At 38.4% G+C, this 17,168-nt stretch overlaps 1 protein-coding gene and 1 pseudogene across 17 annotated transcripts in view; one reads left to right on the top strand and one right to left on the bottom strand.

Annotated features, from left to right (window-relative positions):
- DYNC1I1 (dynein, cytoplasmic 1, intermediate chain 1) overlaps positions 1-17,168 on the bottom strand; it is a 312,504-nt gene that overhangs the window by 29,394 nt on the left and 265,942 nt on the right. The window lies entirely within an intron of this gene.
- Positions 2,998-3,488, top strand: LOC105853235 (annotated as a pseudogene).

Below are 17,168 nucleotides of genomic sequence, written 5' to 3'. Positions count from 1 at the left end.
TATATATATATTTGATAAGTCAAATATATATATATTTGACTTAATTTACTTATATAATATATGTATATTTGACTTAATTTACTTATATAAAAGAAGCAAAAGAAACACACATATATACACACACATCATTACCTATATACATCATAAATAACACATACACATGTGTATATATATTTCTTAAAGATTTAAAAGTTATCAAAATTATAAGCTTAAATCTATAGATTATACCTTTATTCTGCCTTCATATTTATTTTTAAATTGCCCAGGTAAACATTTGCCAGCTCACAACATTAATCTGACATTCATGGTCTCACTACATTGACTAAATATAACATTTGATAAATTCCATTTTCATTTTAAGAATTCATGTGTCAAAATATCCATATTTATACCTTTTATATCTAATGTTATTTTGATGGCAGAGAGAATCAACATGAGGAATCTCACATAGAATTTCTAAATATTTTTTTCAAATGTAGAATGTATTGGATATGCATCCTACTTTGCAACAGATTTGCATACTCTTATTCTGCTTCAAATTCAAATTAATTTCTCTTCAAAAAGCAAATATAAATTAAATGTGAGGCAGGGTGGTTCATTGGAAATGGCCTTAGAAAAAAAAAAATCTAGTACTGATTATGAACCCTGGACAGTTTGTAAGATTAAGAGATCATATGAGGCTGACCAAGATGTCCCCACATTGACTCAGTACTCAAGTAGTTATTTGGGGATAATTTTCATTTAAATTGATTTTTCAACATCAGACATAAAATGAAGGTTAGATAAGGAGGTAGGGTAAAGCTATCTGAAGTTTGTACCTATGTAGATTTATTTGCTATTCTCATTTACTCTCTTCCAATACTGCTGCTTGGAAGGAGAAAGTTGGAAAGACAATTATGTAGCATATCATTGAAATGAAAAGGCAAATATTTCCCTTTGGTTCAAAGAGCAAAAGAAAGGATTCACAAGCTCTCCTTGTTTAAAGGTAGGACCCAACCAACCGGGTAAATTTTAAGTCTTAAAAGTGTTTGTACTGGGCCCTCCCTGGTGGCACAACGGATTAAAGCACAGCTCTAAGAAGCTAAAGCCACTTCAGCATGAGTTTGATTCCCGCCTGCCCCGGAGGTGACCACATGGCGAGGCAGACCTCTCCTGACTGCCCACTGCTCCCCTCAGCAGTGTGCTTCGTACATCTGCCTGTTCTGCTCCCCACTTTGTCTCTGGTGAAGCCTCTCACCGCCTCTGAGCCTCTGGCCTGTACCCCAGTTCTGTATGCACAAATAAATAAATCTTTAAAAAAAAGTGTTTGTACTAATGTGGATTATTCACACATGCCTGTATAAATATTTAGCAGCTATAGGTTTGTCTGGTAGGTGAATGTTGGGGCTAGTAGGGTAGAGGTGGGGTAAAAGGATAGGAAGTATGAACACAGGCAAAGTCTGGCTGTGACTTGATGATTACATTCTTGTGGTTTCTTTCAAAGTTAAAGACTTCTCTCTGGGTGAGCTTAAAAAAGCCCCCTCCCCACACCCCACCTCCCCTTGCTCCTTAAACCAAGAGAAAAGGGAAGAGAGAAAAGATCTTGATGACTGGTACAGGTAGTTTTATTGAAAGCCAATTTTAATGTTTGCTACCTTATGTTAGGAAGGGAGGGAGGTGAAAATGAGGGTAAGGAAAGGAAAAAAAAAAAGTCAGACACCACCTGAATGTCATGTTTATCAGGAAGGCAGCCAGCAGGGCTTTGGGTGGTAGAGAAAAATGCGCTCTCATCCGGTAAGTTTTATTAGCAGTTAACTATTGATTTTGTTAATCTTCTTGCCTGTTTTAAGTTTCATGCTTAGATACTGTAATAGCTAAAACATAACTTGATTTTTATTGTGTTCTTTTGATACGTTAACAAAATGCTAGAAATATCTTAGGGCCTTTTGTTAGAATTATATAGTTTTAGGTGCTGTTTCGATCTTCCTTTAAAATATTTTAACCTTCTTTAACAAAACACATATTTAACTTAATTATCCAAAATTATTAATGCCTCAACAGTGACTTATTAAGAACTTACCATGTGCTTTCTCCTTTGGAAAATCAATAGAAGTGTAAGATCTGATTGTACGCAAGGACTAATAATCCATACAGGAAAATGAAAATTACAAAATAATATATTGCTTATTTGGGAATCTATTTTCTCACTTGTTTCAAAAGGATTTGTGGTGTCTTGCAAGTTAAATATACTGCAAAGTTAAGAATAAACACAAAACAGAGAGTTCTAAGAAGTCAGGTAGAAAAGATAGCTATTACTAGGATCCTGAGATAAGCTGATTATTACAATCTGGTACTGAAACAATTCTAAATTTCCTTATAACTAAGACAAAAGGAAAAACACATTTGGATCATGAAGACACACAGATTTCACCACCTCAAGAAAGAAAGAACATAGGTCTTACCTGAAAGATACATTCCTTGGAAAATTCAAGGAAGAATTTACCATGTCTGTGAATTATTAGAAAAGAGACACACTTTATGTCTTGTTTATATGAAAGAGAGAGAACAAGTATGTAGCCAGGTGCTAAATTCTGTGGTACAGATGTTAGGTGCCAGAGGAATTCAGAGATTGGTGTTGGGGGTGGCATGTTGGTGATTACCATGGTCTGATGTGGTCAGGGAAGGTATTATGTAGGACAGGTGATGGGGCCTGCCTTGAATGACTTTGATAGATGATAAGGAAGCCAGTAAAAGAGTGGAAAGCAAAACATGCAAAGACCTGGCCATGTAAATCGGTAAGGAATTCCCAGATTGTTGTAAAGGTGAGAGGTAGGAATCCCTCCCCAAATATCAGTGCCCCCCCCCCAAATTAGGAAGATTTGCCCTTGGGAATAAAGGAGATAATTTTGGTTTATGTAGGGTCGGGGTTGGCAACAGTTTATGAATAGTCTTGAATTTAGAGTTAAAGCTTTGATGCATCTTTCATCTGGAACTGCCTTCTTCCAGAAAGTCACCAAAATGACCAATACAAAAGGAAAGAGGGAAGGTACCCACTATATGTTCTAGCTGTAGTAGGCCTTTTAGAAAACATGGAATTGTTCCTCTGGCCTCATAAATGAGAATCTACAAGAAAGCTGATATTGTAGACATCAAGGGAATGGACACTGCTCAAGACGAAATGCCCCACAAATGTAGCTATGGCAAACCTGGAAGAGTCTGTACTGTGACCCAGCATGCACATGAAATTGTAAACAAGTAGACGTCAAGATTCTTGCCAAGAGTATTAATGTTTATATTGAGCACATTAATCACTCTGAGAACCAAGATAGCTTGCTGAAGTATGTGAAAGAAGTTGATCAACAAAAAAAAAAAAAAAAAAAAAAGGAAGCCAAATAATAAAGTACTTGGGTTCAGCTCAAGCACCACCCAGAGAAGAAGTACAATTTGTGAGAACCAGTGGAAGGGAGCCTGAGCTGCTGGAACCCAGTCTCCATGAATTCATGGCATGATCAGTGTGAAGAAAAATAAAAGACTGCTGACTATAAAGAAAACAAAATTTTTTGATGTAGTAAACTCCTAATTTATTAAACATGCATTGATAATCATGCATGGCTTTGTACTATATGCTGAATAGATTCAGAGATGTCTAACATTCATACAAGTTTTTCGGTTTTTCAATGTGGATAACTGAACGATTATATCAAGTAGGAGAAAAGAAACAGAGGCTGGAAGGACATTTTGGTTTGTATTTTAAACATGGGTTGGACAGGTCTCCCTGTTGTGGCAGGGGTTAAAGATACAGGGATATCAAGCTATCACCTATTGCCAGCCACTGCAACAAGAGTTTGATCCCAGACTGGCCAGGGAGCTGATCTGCATAGCGCAATAGACCTCTCCTGTCTTGCCCACTGCTCCTCTCAGCAGTGTATTTCAGTCAATCTGCCTGTTCTGCTCCATACTCTGTCCCTGGTGAATCCTCTTACCCTCTGCACTTCTGGCCTATACCCCAGTTCTTCTTTTTTTTTTTTTTAATTAATACAAAAGTTTATTTTTACATCATTTTGCACATTTTTTTTTCCCCATCTCGATTGTAATCCCCGCGGGTTTCCCATCACCAAATCACCCGTGTGCCACCACCATAGTCCCGTGCATTTCCCTCCTCCCCCCTCCCCCGTTTTTGATCCCATTCCCCACTCCACCCCCACAAAATGTCTCTGGTATATGTTTGTTCATTATTTTTGTTATTTTCTCGCCTGGTCCATTATACTCCTGCTATGAGTGAAACCATCCGGTATTTTTCTTTCTCTTTCTGGCTTATCTCACTAAGCATGATCTTTTCCAGCTCCATCCAAGTTGCTGCAAAAGACATGTGTTTCTCTTTTTTGGTTGCTGAGTAATATTCCATTGTATATGTGTACCACATCTTTTTTATCCAGTCATCTACTTTTGGGCATTTGGGCTGCTTCCATGTTTTTCCAATTGTAAATAAAGCAGCAATAAACATGGGGGTACAAGTATCTTTTTCAATCAGTGTTTTTGTGTCTTTTGGGTAGATACCTAGGAGTGGGATTGCTGGGTCATAGGGAAGTTCCATGTTTAGCAGTTTGAGGAACCTCCAAACAGTTTTCCATAGTGGTTGTACTAGTTTGCATTCCCACCAGCATTGCAGGAGAGTTCCTTTTTCTCCACATCCTCGCCAACATTTGTTGTTGCTAGTTGTTTGAAGATGTGCCATTCTCACTGGTATACCCCAGTTCTTGTATGCATAAATGATTAAAAAAAAAAGGTATATTTAAGTCTCTGGAGATGATGGTAAGGTTAGTCTGGCTGTGGAAATATAGGTGTAAAACTGAAAGACAGGGTTGGCTTGAAGTCCAGGCCAAGGAATCATTCATAAGAAGGGTAAAGGGAGAAGAAAGGAGTGGAAAGGAAGGAAAAAAAGAAGACCTGTGATAGAAATCTTTGAGAAAATGGGGCCCAACGAGTATAGGAGAAAATAACCAGTGGCGAGGTCTCAGGCAAACCAATAGAGTATAGCCTATATATGAGAGAGCTGCAAGAATAAATGGTAGACTTTATGATGGAAGATGAATGCTGAAAGAAGTCATTGCATTCAATAACTAAGGATTCATATATGGCATTGGAAAGAGTAGTGATAAAAACTAATTTGGGAATGGATGTCGAACATTTGGGAAATTATGGAGTCATCAGTGTGAGTAAACTGGGCTCTCTAGGTGGTTTGGCAGGCTCATACACATTTTAGGAATGATAATATTCTGATAGATTTATTTCTCTGGAGGACAGTGATGCTCAGAAAGCAGGAAAATGATACACTGATTCGAAGAAATACTGTATCCAAATTAGCACCACATAGTGATTCAGATACCCTGTATGAGGATATATTCTGATGGTCTTTGGATTCAGGATGGGTCTTTGGATTCAACAACAACCAAGATTCTTGTCGCATTGCCATATTACATCAACTGTTCTTGCTACTTTCCCTCAACATCTGTGGGTTCTTCATGTTCTGCTGCCCCCCATGAGAGTCAACCTGGAAGGGAATAGAGCCCTTCAGATGATAGATGTGGGAACTGTATGTGACAGAACCTTGTAGAAAGTTCATTATTGTTAATGCCTTTTTTTTTTGGTCTATACCCAAGGATCAACTGTGATAATAAAATATACTTAGCTTTTATGATGGACTGAATTGAGTTTGACTATCAAAACCATATATTAAACTTCTACCCTCACTACCTCAGAATATGACTATATTTGGAGGTGGGGATTTTAAAGATGTAATTAAGGTTAAATGAAGTCACATGGGTGAACCCTAATCCAGTATGACTAACATCATTGTTAGGAGATTGACAGTCACATACTGTAGGAAGACCATGTGAAGACATCAGATAGCTATCTGGAAGCCAAGAGACCTCAAAATAAAACCAGCCCTTCGAACACCTTGACTTTTTGCCTTCTAGCCACTATGCTTGGAGAAAATACATTTCTGTTGTTTAAGTAACTTTATTGTAGCAGTTTTAGCAAACGAATAGAGTTCTCAAATGAAAAGAAGAGTGTTCTCTTTTTCTTGGTCTCTAATGCACAACCATATAGGCACACCTACCGTATGATTCTGCATTTACCAAATTGCTTCTAGGATTGCAAGACAAAATGTTGTCTGAACAGACCTCTCCCCTTCCTGAAGATACCCTTTGCAATCAGTGATGGTGGCCTCTACCCTGTGTTTTACTTTCTCACTGAAATGAGCCTATACTGATTCTGAAAACCAGAGCCTCTTTTTAATTTTCAACTGTGTTTTAAATCATGCCTATAGTTAATGAAATGTTTTTGAAACAGCTAGAACAAATGCTGATTGCCAGTGGAAAGCTTTGGGAACCTCAATGCTGTACAATGCTAATGAATCAAACCCTCCCAGGGATCAAACTAAACTTGAGCCAGAATTACAGTTCTGTTTAATTCACTCACTCACTTTCGCCATCAGACAGCTGCTTTTGAGATTAGAGTTTATTTTGATTTAATTTTATCACCTTCAGCAGGCTCAGTCTTGAGTTCCCTTTCCTTGTAGAAAAAGGTAGTGAAAGGGTGAGATGCCCAATGTGAGATGGTAGAGAAAGCCAGCAAGCCAGCCAAAAAGGCAGAGCCTGACATCATGGGGCCCAACGCTGAGCCCTCGCATTCAGGGACTCGCGTTAACTTTGAAACTCACAAGCAGGCAGGGCTCTGCCAAGCTTCCTTATCAGCAGCCTTAAAGGCTAATTACTGCTGAATGGGTTCCTGAGGTTGGAAAAATTTCAAAGAATTTTTGAATACATCTCTACAGTTCGCTTCTCGTAACAATAGGATCTATCAAACAGCGAGCGGAAGGCTCTGTTTAAAAGCACCGACAGGAGATGAGAAGAATGTGTTTGATTGCCAAAGTGACTAATTTATTTTTACACAGTATTAATGATGCTACAATAACCAATAACTATAGCCTGGTTTTGACAGTTTATTGCAAGGATTCCATTGTTAAAAAATAAAAAAAAGGAGAGGAGAAAAAAAAAAGGATGAAGAAAGAGTGTTTTATTTTGCTACATTTCCATTTGTTAACAAAACTCCCCATAAGCAAAACCAGAGGTCATTAGCAAACAACCAAAACATGCCTGTCTCCAGAAGAATACAACCCCCTTCATCATTTAAAATACAGCACTGCTGAAAACCCAAATCATGACAAATCCTTAACATGAAAAATTCAGTGCAGACTTGAAACCACCTGACTTTACTTTGGGTTTGTGCTCCTTAAAATTACCTAGAAAATACCATAATCTTCTCTTCGTGTGGCTGGAAGTGGGCCAGGACCCTGGCTCCAGAGGCAAAGGGCAAAACTAAAAATCATGTCTGAACAGACAGCTCCACCCTCTCTCCCAAGTCCACTTGGCCCTGTGACAAAAAGTGAGGTCTAAGGCACATTCATACAGGGCCTGGGTGTTTGGCCAAAACTCAAGACTCTTATAGGACGAACAGAAATGAAATCCAAAGTGTTATCACCCTTGCTTTAAGAAGTCAAATGAGCTCAAATGGTTGTAGTACAGCACAGGGTGGGTAGTTCACATTTGTGTTAGAATAGGTAGTGGATAGTACTGTATTAAAATGTAGGTTTTTGTTTAAGAGAAGAATTCTTAGTTGAGAAATTAAATTCCAAAGTGATTTTTATAATAAAAAACCACAAGTGTGTGTGTGTTTGTGTGTGTGTGTGTGGGCACACGTTTGTGTGCATGCTTGAGAATGAGAGAGAGACATAGTGTTCCATACAGAATCAGATGCTTTGAGAGTTAAAGGCTAACTATAGGCAGGAGGGTGGGAGGGTACAGGGACTCCTTTGTGGGGGCTTGTCTGGCATGGGCATCCATCCCCGATATGGGTAAACCGCTCAAGGCCCGTCACTTTCCTTCACCAAAAGCCTCAGTTCTTAAGGACTCACTCTCCCGATGCCCACCCACTCTGACACTCCCTCTCTCTCTCACGCTCTGGATGGGTGAGAGCCAGGAGAAACTGTCAAGTAATTTTTACCTCCTGCTGAGCTAGTGACAGGCTCAGTACAAATAGCTACATTGAGAAAGTATCTCGTGCCACAGATCCCACGGCCAGAGCTCTAACAAGACAGTCCGAAGCTATGAATACCACCATCTGATCCCACTGGGGCAGATCACTGTTTAAATAGCAGGACCAGGCGTTCCAAATGTGTTTTCCCCCTCTCGCCTAATCAAAACCCTCTGCTTCAGCCAGTTGGCTGTGTTCGTTATTCCCTCGGCACACTGAATGCCTTCTGGCCCTCAGGCCTTTGTTCATGCTCTTTTCTACCCTTGGAGCGCCTACTCTCCTTGCAAACCATCTAATCCTATGATCCAGATCAAGCCCTGGCTAACCTCACAGTCCCCTCTCAATCACCCACCCACACACAAGGACGTCCTCTCCCCCCAGGCCTCTACCATTGTTTCCTAAATTCTTTCATGGTGCTCCCGTGGGGCTAACTTGGAGTATGTCTTATGCATTTATACTTAATCATACTCTTACTTCATTTTTTAAGTGTTTAGTTTTCCATGTAGAACAAGGTTGTGTGTGTGTGTAAACTATTTTTAGAGCAGTTTTAGGTTCACTACAAAATTATGTAAAAGGTACAGAGAGTTTTCATATACTCTGGCCCCATTTACTTAGGGGCCATTTACTTACTCTCCATTATCAGCATCCCCTGTAGAGTGGCCCACTTGTTAAAAATCAGTACACCTGGCCCTCCGTGGTGGCGCAGCGGGTTAAAGCACAGCACTAAGAAGTTAAAGCCACTTCAGCATGAGTTTGATCCCTGCCCCGAAGGTGACCCATTTGGTGTGGCAGACCTCTCCTGACCCACCCGCTGCTCCCCTCAGCAGTGTATTTTGTCGATCTGTCTGTTCTGCTCCCCACTCTGTCTCTGGTGAACCTCTCACCACCCCTGCACCTCTGGCCTGTACCCCAGTTCTGTATGTACAAATCTTAAATTTTTTTTTTTTTAATAAATCAGTACACCTACCTCACTTAAAGTTTTCATTAGGATTCACTCTTGCTGTTGCATATTCTAGGGTTTTGACAAATACATAAAGATGTGTCTCCATACAATACTGTAGTGTCAAGCACAGTGCTTTCAGTGATCTAAAAAAATCCTCTTAGAGCCAGGTTTTTCAAATAATCCTAGGGAAGTGTTATTTAATTCTTGAGGGGAGGGGCATGCTAGCAGTGCTTCTCCTTTCTTGGTGGGAATGAAAGTGGTATAGACACTTTAGAAGACAGTTTGGCAGTTTCTTACAAAACTAAACACACTTACTATACAATCCAGCAATCATACTCAGTGGTTTTACCCAAAGAAGTTGGAAAATCATGTCCACACAAAAGTCTGTAGATGGATTTTTATAGAAGCTTCCATTTGTAATTGCCAAAACTTGGAAGCAGCTGAGATGTTTTTCTATAGGTAAATTTACAAATAAACTATAGAACGTTCAGACAATAGAGTATTGTTCAGTGATAAGAATATAAACGAACTATTATGCCATGAGATGATACGGAAAAGTCTTACATGTATAACACTAAGTGAAAGAAACCAATTTGAAAAAATCTCCGTGTTGTACAATTCCAGCTATGCAACGTTCTGGAAAAGTCAAAACTATGGTAACAGTAAATGATCAGTAATTGTCAGGGACTGGAGAAAGGGAGGGATAAGTAGGCAGAATACAGAGTATTTTTAGGGCCTGAAAATACTGTGTATGGTATTACATTGACTATATATGTCGTTATACATTTGTCCAAACCCATAGAATATACAACATAAAAAGTGAGCCTTAATATAAAACCATGGACTTTGGGTGGTTATAAAAAACAATATACTCTTCCTATATAGTCTTGCATGTTTTTCAGTGATTCATACAGGTTGAGATATAAATAAGCATCTGTTCTTATGTGTGGACAATTGATTGGACATAAGGGGGCAGTTCATGGAGTAGAAAAAGGCAATCAATAGAGAATGGAGTTGGAAAGATCAATAAACAATAGACAGAGACGTCTTGGCAAATCCATTGGGTGCAGCCCTGACTTAGTCATTGGGGTGCCTGAATGAGGACTGAAATAAATTTGCAATAAATATAGAACTTCAGAGTTATCTGATCATTAATCAACAATATAATTACTGATGGCTCTGCTTGATTTGTATATAATCAGCTAATAAAATAATCAACACATATAGTAACCATGTACTGAAAGTGATGGGGATTAATGAATAGATGTGAAATATGGTCATCGACCTCAAGAGGCTCATACCTCAATGGAAAAGTTAAAAATATTGAACATACCTTGAGCTCAAATGCTCAGTTTTTGGGTATATTTTTAGAATAGTTTTATGAATATATGGATTGATGCATTATTGAGCCAGATAAAAAGTTATTCAGGTATCTGTTACTAAACAACAGATAAAAGTGTGTAGTTCAAAATGTTAGTTTTTTTTAATATCTTTTAAAGATTTATTTATACATACAAGAACTGAGTTGTAGGTTCCCAAGTGGGGGCTGGGGGAGGGGAGGATTCACCAGAGATAGAGTGGGGAGCAGAACAGGTGAAATGGCTGAAATACCCTGCTAAGGGGAGCAGCAGGCAAGAAAGAATTCTGCTGCACAGTGTGAGTTAGCTGCTGGCTGGGTATCAAACTCATGCTTCAATGGCTGCTGATGGCTTCATAGTGCTGAAATTTAACCCCTTGTGCCACCAGGGAGGCCCCTAAAGTCTTTTTTAAACACACTGATTTCTACCTGATTCAATTATAATCAAAGCAAGAAAAGTAAGGGGCCAAAAGAATATCTAAATCACTCTTCTCTGCATACTGGTTTTCTTTTGTGTAAAATTAAGGAATTAAATAGCACCCTTTAGACCTGATTTCTGTGACCTAAGTCAGATTTTCTTATTGCCCTTCTCTCTTGTTTCCCACACATCAGCTTTGATTCTATAAGGACATGAAGACTATTTATAAATCAAATAATTACTGTTCCAAATGGTGCTGGCGTTGTAAATGTTTCGTGGAAAGGTCCTCCCATCGCTTTCAGGACCCTGTCATGCCTTGTGGTCTCTAGATATCAATAGTATTTCAGGACATTTAAATTTTCCTTTCTTTCAATCTCTCACATTCACTCTCTTTCTCTTCCTTAGATATATTCGGGTTCATTAATCAGCTCTATCCTTACTGATTCTTTTTTATTTACTTGTTTGACATCATCCTGGAAGTGCAAATCAGAAAGATTGTATGTAGAACTTATGAGGCTGATGGTTAGATACTTGCCCAAAAGGGTAGAAAGTAATGAAGTGCAAGTTGAGGTGTTTGAAATATTAGGAAAGTAAGTAGAGCCATGTTAGAGTTTCCGGAGGTGTATTTCAAGGAATACTATTTTCTCAGTGTGTTTGCAGAAGATGAGTCCCATATCCAGAGTAGTTTGGGAATCTCTGTGTGTGTCAGACATCCAGTCTACTTCTTTCATTTTTATTTTTTTAAAATATATCTTTTACATCATTATTCATTTTTGTACAGTGTATGCTTTTTCATCTGGGTTGTAACCCCCATGCAATTCCCACCACCAATTCATGTGCCATCACCATAGTTCCTTGTGTTCTTTCCACCCATTTTGATCCTATTTCCCTCTCCCTGCTGTAGAATATCTCTGGGTTACAGTAGTTTGTTGATTTTAGTTTTTACTTTATTACAATTACTTTTTATCCTTCCTGATCCCTCACACTACTCCTAATAAGTGAAACCATCTGGTATTTTTCTTTTTCTTTCTGGCTTATTTTACTAAGCACAGTCCCTTCCAGCTCCATCCATGTTGCCATAAATGGCATGAGTTTGTAATTTTTTGTTGCTGAGTAATATTCCATTATGTATATATGCTACATCTTCTTGATTCAGTCATCTATTTTGGGGCATTTGGGTTGATTTCATACCTTGGCTATTGTAAATAGTGCTGCAGTAAACATAGGAGTACAGGTGTCCTTTTGAATTAATGTTTTTGTGTCCTTTGGGTAGATACCTAGGGGTAGAATTGCTGGGTCATATATAAGCTCCATTTTCAGCAGTTTGAGAAACCTCCAAACAGCTTTCCATAGTGGTTGTACCAGTTTGCATTTCCACCAGCAGAACAGGAGAGTACCTTTTTCTCCATATCCTTGCCAACATTTGTTGTTGCTAGTTTTTTTTTTTAATATGTGCCATTCTCATTCATGCAGTCCATTTCTGAAGAGTAAGTTAAAAAGGACTTTTGCTGAAGACATTTATATTTTTTTCTTATGGTAAAACTTCTACCTTTAACAATGCCTGTTGGGGTCCCTGGTGGCACAGTGGTTAAGGCACAGCACTATGATGCTAGCATCAGCTGCTTCAGCAGGAGTTTGATTCCCAGAAAGAGAGGTGACCCACATGGCACAGCAGATCTCTCCTGCCTCTCCCGCTGCTCCCTTCAGCAGTGTACTTTGTCAATCTGCCTGTTATGCTCCCCACTCTGTTTCTGGTGAATCCTCTCACTAACCCTGCACCTCTGGCCAGCATACAAACACTGCAATATGTTCTTGTATAAGAAAATGATGTGATGGAATGTATATTTTAGGAAGATATCTAAGATGAATGTTTAAGAAGATAAGAAGAATAAACATGGGGAGCAATTTACCTTAGAGAAATTAGAATGATATTGTCACAAACTTGATAAGGACGACGTGTTCATCCTCTATTGTCAAGGAACTATTTTTCACAGTGTATTGACTTTTTTTTTGGAGAATGGAGTGTGTGACTGTTCTGATTTATTGTAGTTCTAGATTAACAGGAATACTATAAACAGAAGAAACAAAGACTTAAGGACATACACCATCGTTTTGACAGTGCAGGGATTGCTATATTAAGGAAATAATCTTAGTAGCAAAATAATAGAAAAACTTGGATGATTTACTAAACTTTGTTGTAGGAAGGCAATTGAGGGAGAGGATAATCGAACCAATAGGCATAAATTAAGTTCCACCAGTGGATAGAAGCCATGAGTCACCAGCATAACCCCTCTGCATTGGTGATCTGTTTCACCTCTTAATGCAAGCAGAACTGGCAGGGTGGTAAAGGGAAATCTGGTGTCAAAGTTAAGTTTTAAATCATTAAGAAAGGTCCTAAGTGAGAAGGAAACTGACAATTTATAAGAAATTTTTTCTTGCTTTTGAATTGTGTTTACTTCAACCCAATAAACCAGGGGATAGGAGAGCAAACTATTTTACTCTCATGCCAATTCCACAACATTCCTCTCCAGAAACTTCCACAGAGCTGGTGAGTGTCCAGTAATAAACACTGAGGTCTGTTTCCTCAGAATTTATGGGAGGGCCTATTACTCTACTTTGGAAAGAAAAATGAGAGTTCTCCAAGATTAATTATATTTATTTTCCCTCTATAAAACTCTTATTTATTCTTTACAAAGTACTAGAAGAATGAAAACAATATTCCAATTTTTATTGTTTCAAGTTGATGAAGTAGTAATTTGTCTTAGTGTCCAATTCTCCTAGACCACTCTGCATTGTCAACGATACTGGCAAACTAGCATGTATTAGGCAAGGGTAAAGGTGAGAAAAACAATATCCTACTCTGAATAAAAAGTGTATCAAAATATATTAAGTAGTTAAACAAAGAAATATGTACAAATTAGGAAGTTATTGATATTAGAGGAGAAAACCTTACATATACTTTCTCAGATCTTTAAGACAAATGAGAATATAGGTTTTCTTATCTTGCTATATGTAAATCCTTTTGAGAAGTCAGGAATTGTTGTCGGGGGGCACAAATATGAAAAGACTAATGGCACTTTGAGTGAGGATTGGAAGTATGAGTGACAGAGATTTATTGGAACTAAGGAGAATATGAGAAAGAGAATATATACTTGACTTAAAAACTTGAAGACCATAAGAAGTTGGCAGAAAGAAAGGTCCAATGGATACAGGAGGAACACCTAAGCATAAAACTAGCAGAATGGTCAAATGAGACAATTCAGTAATGATCCATTCAAGATGAGGTTCTAAAAATTAATTCATTAAATCTAGTTAGTATTGTGTGATATCATTAGCACAGTGTCAGTCACAGGAAGTGTATGGCTGAATGCAGTGTCTGTGATTATTTCAATTATTGTCATTGCCTTTTATCATCATGACTGGGCTTCATTTGAAAATTTAGTAATGAATTAGGAGGGAAGTCTGAAGGGTTGCAAAAGGAAATACTCGATCAATCAAGAGGCTGGAACATGATAGAATGTGCATTTAAAATCCAATCAGCTAATGTTGACAAAGGAAGAATCATGGGACCGAATTGAGGCGTCCATATGGAAGGTAAATTTTGGGGAACTGGTGAAATAGCCATTCGCTGTAGACCACTATGTTAACATTGTGGTTCAGAATCCTGAGGGGAAGGTGAGGTGTCGTTAGTGCCCAGTCTCACTCTTCTTTATTTAGTAAGAGTTGGTGAGGTCCCACCTTATGATATGCTATCTCTTCTGTCATCTTCAGATGGAAGTCTACTTCTTCACACAACATCACAGACTGACTGTCACTGTCTGGTCCCTTTTTGCATGCAGAGATAATCCTTTCATTATTCCTTTTTGGTCACTTTGTACCCACTGCTCTGACACGAGCTATGCAACCTCTGTCGTCAGACACAGTCCGGATGGAGGGGAATTGCTCTGAAAAATCAGATTTTCCACGCTAACTTATGTTATGACCTCCCTTTTTTGTATAACCATAATATCAAAATATTCTGAGCAACTTTCAGCTTACAATTGGACTGCCTCGGCCGCACAAGGCCTGCCTGCCCTGACAAGCAAGCACTGCACCAGGGCAAAAAAAAATTCCCCTGAAGTCAAGTGACTTGACTACTGACTGATAAAATTAAAAGGGCTGTTTTTGTAAAGTCTCTCTCACTGCCGGATGGAGGATAACCCAAATCTTATCATTCTATTATCTCACCTAGCCTTCTATTCAGCTTTTTAAAGAATTACTCAAACTTCCTATTGTTTGGCCTTTAGATGTGGAAACTTATCCAGGTTGCCTGTTTTTAAACTAATCAAGTTTTCCACCTGCTACACCTTAAAGGAATCCACAAGTCTTCTGACTAGTTTTTCAGGATTCTACTATGTAGTCTTTAGATAAAAAAATCCACCTATGTCTCCTATTCAGAGATTTGATTAGCAAGGAATTTCCTCTTCTGTCTCCCAGGATGATTCAGGCAGAAAAACAAAACCCATTAAGTAATAGATAAGGTTTAAGGGACTTCTATCTTAGTTGATCTCCACTATAGTAATATTAGTCATAAACTTTGTGCACTTATGTACCTGTTTTTAACCTTGATTGATTTTGGAATGTTATATCTCAGCAATACAACTCTAAACTGTTCTTAGGAAAAACAAAGATGATTGCAATCTCTCAGCCCAGTTCGTGTGCTGATATCATCCCACTGCTTGCTCCTAATGTATAAAATAAACCTCTGCTGAAGGCAGAGCAGGAAGACTTGCACCCAACTCTGACTCCCGTGTCTTCCTCGTCCCCTTTCCCTTTTTTTCTCCCTTTCCCCCTTTTTTAGGAATCTCCACTCGCCGACGCCTTCCCCCCTTAGGGTCCTGCCTGTCTTGCTTCCAGACACCTCAATAGTTGGAGCTGGTCTCCAACACTGCTCCAGTCCAACCAAACTACTTTAGCATTCAAATAAAAGCAACAGCACCAATAAGAATATTTAGTAGTGACCATAGCAATGCTGCTTCTTTCACAGCATGTGGTCTGTATCTGACACTGTTCTAAGAGTTTTACATATATTAACTCTTAATCTTCTCACACCCTAGGAAATAGGTATAAAAAAAACTGAATAAACTAGCACAGAGAGGTTAAGTAACTTTCCTAAAATCGCATAGCAGAGTGTCACCTACAACATGAGTCTGTTTTTGAAATGTCTCTCTCTTTTATGGAATACTTTTCCTTTTTTTCCTTTATCTAGTTAATTTCTTTAACCTCTATTGAGTTGTCACCTACTTTGAGATGCTTCCTCATGGCTTTGAGTTAGAAATTTTTCTTTAGAGCCCTCCCTGGTGGCTCAAAGGGTTAGGATGTGGCAGACCTCTCCTAACCTGCCCACTGCGCCCCTCAGCAGTATATTTCAATCATTCGACCTGTTCTGCTCCCCACTCTGTCTCTGGTGAATCTTCTCACTGCCCCTGCACATCTGGCTTGTACTCCCATTCTATGTATGAATAAATAAATAAATATTTGGGAAAAAAAGTATTTTTCTTTATATACTGTGATGCAGAGAAGAATGGCACTCTTTCTTCTGAAGGAAACATATCTTCCCAAGGGTAGCTTTAGGAAGATTATTTCTGTGGTGCACCGAAGGGGATTGTGAGGCTATTGGGGGAATTGCTTCCCTTGTTCACTTTAACCAGTACTTATCCTCTGGGTGACAGGGGTGGTTAAGGACACATATTCTTGTTCCCTAACTATTTAGATCATTTTCAGAAACTAATTGAAATTCTACTCATCTGTTTTGTAAGAAACATATTTAGGAGGCCTCTCTACTGGAATGTTGCCTTAGAAAATTCTCTCCCCCCCCACCTCCCAGTTTTAATTTCTTAAATATTTCCTAATAGGATTTTTAAAAATTTAACCTCAGTTTTTTTAATTATTATATTTCTAAATTATGGCTATGAATTTTACTGCCCCAAACCACTGCCTTCTAAATATTTGCTACAATATGTCTTTAAATACACATCTTTAAAAAGCCCAGAGATTATTCATTCGTGTATTAATTCAATGATTTATTAAGTGTTTACCAGGTGCCAAATACTATGCCAGGTACCTGGAATATAGACAAAATAAAAATGGCTTACTCTTAAGGAACTCATGTCTTGAAAGGAAAAGGTAGAAATTGTATACATTCTAAATGTGATTCAGTGGACAAAATAAAACTATTTTAATTATTTCATGAGCTATGATACGGCCATATTTAACACTTAATATAATATTTAACAGTTGTTTTTTTTTTTAGTTTATTTTGCTTACAGAACTGGAGTACAGGCCAGAGGTGTGGTGGGTGAGAGGATTCACCAGAGTGGGGAGCAGAATAGGCA

Source organism: Condylura cristata, unplaced genomic scaffold, assembly GCF_000260355.1.
Source record: "Condylura cristata isolate star-nosed mole 26May11 unplaced genomic scaffold, ConCri1.0 scaffold00005, whole genome shotgun sequence".
NCBI lineage: Eukaryota > Metazoa > Chordata > Mammalia > Eulipotyphla > Talpidae > Condylura > Condylura cristata.
The sequence above is the reverse complement of the archived record's forward strand: the minus strand, read 5'-3'. Positions and strand labels throughout refer to the sequence as shown.